Raw genomic sequence first — 6,153 nt, 5'->3', positions numbered from 1 at the left:
GATCACAAGAGGGCAGAGAGGCAAGCAAAGAGAGAGGGGGGAAGCAGGCTCCCTGCTGAGCAGAGAGCCTGATGCGGGGCTCGATCCCAGGACCCTGAGATCATGACCTGAGCGAAGGCAGAGGCTTAACCCACCTGCTCCTGAGCCACCTGCTCCCCAAACTCCCCCTTTAAAAGATTGAGGTATGGGGGCACCTGGGTGGCTCGGTTAAGCGTCCGACTGGATCTCAGCTCAGGTCTTGATCTCTGAGTCATGAGTTCAAGCCCCTCACTGGGCTCCATGCTGGGTGTCGAGCCTACTACTTAAAAAAAAAAAAAAAAGTTATCAAGAGGTTTCCTGAGAGCCACAGAGACTGACTCATTGGCTTGTGTTTGCCCTGGATGAATGCCCTTGGCCATGCTGGTGACAATTCCCCCTACCCTTGATGTGACCTCTGGCATCTGCCCCAAGAGACTTCTCCTAGGCCTGGCCTCAGGAGGCAGAGAAAAATCTATGCTGGTCCTCTGTCCTGGGCCCTAAGGATGACATACTTTGAAGAGAGTTTAACATCAGTTTTGACTGATTTTGAATCCCCATGGAACTAGGATCCATACTTTTGCACCAACAGCCGCATTTGTAAGATGAAAATCTTATCCTGATTTTTTAGTTGTATCACAATGTCCTTAAAGAGAGAATCTCCTGGTTGATGTTTACTAGACATGAATTGAGCTTATCTCCAGGGGCACAATGAGACAAAAATAAAACAGCTCTGCTGTCTGGTGCGGGCCCTCCATGGACACCCAGGAGGCAGGATGCAGCTTTCTTCCCGAGGAGTGACCACAGCCAATGATAAATGCATAAACGCATGCCAAACAGTATTCTCTGTAAGGATGAGGATCTCAACACCAAAGTACAGAACAAATGTCTGAAGGTCTGGGATGGCTGACTTCATGCTAAGAAAAAGGCAGGAGTGCACCTGCCTGTTAGAGGTTACGGCAGAAGGACAGTCATTGGTCCCAAGTATGCTCCAAGTGAGGCACTTTCTGCCCTGTGTCCAGGTCTCGTTTGCCAGCCAAGTGTTGCTTTTTCCTAAAAAAATGAACCCTTAGAAGCTGTGGGGTTGGACTGGTGAGAGGAGCCAGGCCCACCTTACCCAGGTCCAAGAATGCCCAAACTAGAGGGCTCCCCTCCCAGGTCTGCCACTTGTCTCTTGTAGCCCATCAGCCACCGCTCTCCTCCATGGCCCTGCCTCACACGCTCCCCTCCCTCTGATATGGGTCCTGGACTGCCCCGGCAGGCAGTGTCGATTTTATAAGCAACATTCATGTCATTCCTCATTTTTAGAAAGCTGAGACTGGGCACTGGAGGTGCGTAAAGTGGTTAAGCAACATGACTGATGTCACACAGCAGGTTGGCGGACTCTGCACTACGGTCCCCAGATCCCGCAAGCTTCCTGCAGCGGCTCCCCACCCCTGACTTAGTTTGTGAACTAAGTTTATGAACCTTAGTTTGAATGCAGTGATCTGCAGCTGAAAGAAGTTTGACAATCCTCATGAGAGGAAGGAGAGCAAATGTGATTCATTCAAGACAATGTTTGTAGCACAAATCTGAAAGATTAAACTGGAATCTCGTTGCTAGTAGATATAAATGCTAGTAGACATTTATAGTCCCCATCCCCTGGGGGATCCCACCCCTAGCACTGCAAATTGGAATGATTTATCTATGAAGTAAGCAAGCATTCCTAACTACAAAATATTTCTTTGAGAGAGTAGAGTTGCATTTCTACTAGAATCATCAATTTCTATGTTGTAGTAGGTACTGCGGCATTGGATAAACGGAACAGGGGCTATTTGGAGGAGTGCTCCCTGCCCCCTGCTGGTTGTAAGTGTAATTCTTTAACAGTCTCAGGTTTAAACAACATAAACTGCACGTTTAAACTTACCAAAACTTTGACATATGCACATGAAACCGCTATGAAATCATCACAACCAAAATAATGAACATATAAGCCCCAAAACTTTCTTTATGCCCCTTTGTCATCCTTCCCACTCCTCCCACCCCTCTCCTAGTATTGTTGGTTTACACTTAAACAATAAAAATTACCCAATCTGAACAACAGAGAGTGAGCAGACTACAAAAACTAAACAGAGCCTGAGAGACATGGACTACAGCAAAAGATCTCAAGCTTCTGTCATCAATGTCCCAGTAGGATGTGGGTGAGTGGGTGAGGTTAGGGAAAAAAAAGCCCAAGAAATAAGAAAATAATAATACAATCCACAGAACGGGAGAAAACTTCTGCAAGTCATATATCTGATAAAGGGCTTGTATCTAGATTCTATAAAGAACTATTCCATTCAATAAAAACACAAATACCCGATTTTTTAAATGCACAAAGGATCTGATTAGACATTTCTCCAAAGAATATAGACAAATGGCCAACAAGCCACAAAAAGATGCTCAACGTCCTTAGCCATTAGGGAAATGCAAATCAAAACCACAATGAGGGGCGTCTGGGTGGCTCAGTGGGTTAAGCCGCTGCCTTCGGCTCAGATCATGATCTCAGGGTCCTGGGATCAAGCCCCGCATGGGGCTCTCTGCTTGGCAGGGATGGGGCTCTCTGCTTGGCAGGGAGCCTGCTTCCCCCCCGCTCTCTCTGCCTGCCTCTCTACCTACTTATGATCTCTTTCTCTCTGTCAAATAAGTAAGTAAAATCTTAAAAAAAAAAAAAAGAACTATGTTTAAAAAAAAAAAAAACCATGATGAGATGCCACTTCCATTCCTACTAGGATAACTATCCTCAAAAGACAGAACAAATATTGGCAAAGATGTAGAGAAACAGTTGTTCGTCACCAGTGGGAATGTGAAGTGGTGCAGCCACCGTGGAAAACAGGTTAGCAGTTCCTCAAAGAGTTAAGCATAGAATCATGGTATGACCCAGCAGTTCCACTCCTAGGTATGTACGCCGAAGAAAAAACTGGTCTACACAAAAACTGGCACAAAAATGTTCAAATCAGGGACACCTGGGTGGCTCAGTTGGTTGGACGACTGCCTTCGGCTCAGGTCATGATCCTGGGAGTCCCGGGATCGAGTCCCGCATCGGGCTCCCGGCTCCATGGGGAGTCTGCTTCTCTCTCTGACCTTCTCCTCGCTCATGCTCTCTCTCACTATCTCTCTCTCAAATAAATAAATTTAAAAAAAAAATGTTCAAATCAGGGACACCTGGCTGGCCTCGGTCAGAAGAGCGTGTGACTCTTGATCTCACGGTTGTAGGTTCAAGCCCCATGTCAGGTGTACAAATTACTTAAAATCTTTAAAAAAAAAAGTTCATAGCAGCATTATTCGTAAGAGCTAAAAGGTAGAAACAACACATGTCTATCAACTGATGAATGTATAAATAAAAATGTGGTTTATCTACACAATGAAGTTTTTGGCAATAAAACCAAATGAAGTATTGACACGTATACGAATGAATCTTGAAAACATGACACTCACTCAAAAACACCAGTTACAAAAGACCATGTATTGTGGGATTGCACGTGTGAAATGTCCAGAATAGGCAAATCCATAAAGAGGAGATCAGTGGTTACCACAGGCTGGAGAAAGGGGGTCCTGGGAAGATACTGCTAATGGGTACAGAATGCCTTGTTCTTAAAAAGCTCTTAAAATTGATTATGGTAATGGTTGTACAACTCTGTGAATAAACTAAAAACTACTAAACCATTAAGAGAAAATTAAGAAGAAATTTTAGGAGAAAAATTTCCAAGTTTGGCAAAAGACAGATACACCTTACAGATTCAAGGTGAGTACCCCCCCCCCCCGCCAAAATAAATGGAAAGAAATCTATCCCAAGACATATTGTAATCAGACTACAAAACACTAGACAAAGAAAGGTTCTTGAAAGCAGAGAGAGAAAAACAGCGTCTTGTCTGTAAAGGGAAACCATTCAAAGGAAAGCAAATTGTCATCAGAAACCAAGGAGGACAGAAGAAGTGGCCTATTTGTTGAACGGTGAAAGGCACTGTCATTCTGAGCCTGACACCTGGCTCTGGGACCTACTCTGAAAGCGGAGGTAGAACTACGGCAGTAGTAGCTGCATTATTAACTTAGCTCCACATTTTGTTCCCTACCTAATTCACCTTACCTTGTCCACCTCTATCCCGTTTACACACTGATGAGGACGGGATGGTAACATTGGTGTATTGACATAGCTGACGTGCCAGGTCCCAGAGTGCCTCACTGTCCAGAATGCTCACCTCCAGACTGTTTCAAGGCTCCAATCCCGCCACTCAAGGTTCCAAGAAACCCCCTACACTCCTCTCCCGCACGTAGGCTGTCCCTAGACTCAAGAAGGCAAGGCAGCTTTGGGAATGATCCCCTGCCTTCTCGTTGGGCTGCCCTTCTGATGATAAAGCTTTCTTGGTTCAAAACCAGTGTCCCAGTCAGACATTGGCTTACTGTGCACTGGGGACACGGACAAGCTTGAGTATGGTAATAAACCTGGATTCTCTAGCTGGCAAAATTGGTCTTAAGGAATGAAAAATAAAGACATTCTCATTGGAGGAAAACTAAGAGAATTTGTTAGCTAAAGGAAGTTCTTGAAGCAGGAGGGAAATGTACGAGATAATAGATTTACTTACTTATTTGCTTATTTATTTATTATAGAAAACATATATATTATATATATAGTAGAAAATAGAAAATAAAGTGCTCTATACATATACATATCTGCGTATGTATATACATACATAGTCTGTATATACATATACAAATACATATCTGCCCCCAGTTCCTGGCACAGAGATCTTAAAACCACTGTCATTTCTTAAGTGATAAGAGCATCAGCAAAACCTTTTATTCTAATAATTGGTCTTTGAGCCCAGTTCCTGACAGTTCCTCAATCCCTTGGAATTTCCTAGGTGATGACAGGGTCTTTTGTTCTAATGAGGTGACTCTTGATGGGCTCCTGGATGGGGTCTGGTCACCAGACAGACCAAGCTGTGATTAGCTTAGAATTTTCAGCCCCACCTCCCATTCTCCAGAGAGGGGAGAGGGGCTGGAAATGGGGTTAATGATCCCTCATGCCCATGTGGTAAAGCCACCATAAAACTCCCAGCAGTACAGGGTACTGGGGGCTTCTGAGTTGGTGAACACATGGAGGTGCTGAGACTGGCGCATCCTTTCCCATGCACCTTGCCCGAGGCTCTTCTCCATCTGGATGTTCCTCTGGATCTTTTATCGTATCCTTTTATGATAAACTTGTGAACAGGAAGTAAACTGTGAGCTGCTCTAGCAAATTCACCAAACCCAGTGAGGGTGCTGGGGGAACTCAGAAGCACAGGGGACAACCCACCTGTGACTGGAATCTAACGTAGGGTGAGGGCGGTCTTGTAGGACTGAGCCTTCAACTGGCCGGATCAGACCCCACCTTCAGGTCAACAGTGTCAGAATTGTGTTAAATCGCAGGACACACAAACTGCCTAGGGAGAAAAAAACCCAAAAGTCTGGTGTCCTAAGTGCTGTGAGTTCAGCAATAAAGGGGATATGCAGGAGAACGGGGTGTTTCCCTACTCAGAATGCTAATAGAGACTCCTGGAAGGTCAGGAAAGAACTGAAAGAATAAAAATATGGGTAGGGCACGTCTGACTGGCTCTTGATCTCAGGGTCTTGAGTCTGAGCCCCACATTGGGGGCAGAGTTTACCTAAAATAAATAAATAAATAGGGGTGCCTGGGTGGCTCAGTCAGTTAAGAATCTGACTCTCGATAGCTCAGGTTCTGATCTTAGGGTTATGAGTTCGGGGCTTGCGTGGGGATCCATGCCCAGTGTGGACACTACTTAGAAAAAAAAAATGAAGGGGCGCCTGGGTGGCTCAGTGGGTTAAGCCGCTGCCTTCGGCTCAGGTCATGATCCCAGGTCCTGGGTTCGAGCCCCACATCGGGCTTTCTGCTCAGCAGGGAGCCTGCTTCCTCCTGTCTCTCTGCCTGCCTCTCTGCCTACTTGTGATTTCTCTCTGTCAAATAAATAAATAAAATCTTAAAAAAAAAAAAAAAGAAAATGAAAAAAATAAATCAATAAAATTTTAAAATATGGGTAAATAAAATAGGCTTTTGTTTTCTCCTTGAGTTTTCCATATTATGTTTGATGGTTGAAGCAAAAAGTATAATATCTAACATGG

The sequence above is a fragment of the Lutra lutra genome, chromosome 9 (assembly GCF_902655055.1).
Source record: "Lutra lutra chromosome 9, mLutLut1.2, whole genome shotgun sequence".
In the NCBI taxonomy this organism is placed as follows: domain Eukaryota; kingdom Metazoa; phylum Chordata; class Mammalia; order Carnivora; family Mustelidae; genus Lutra; species Lutra lutra.
This window is presented reverse-complemented; position numbering follows the sequence as displayed.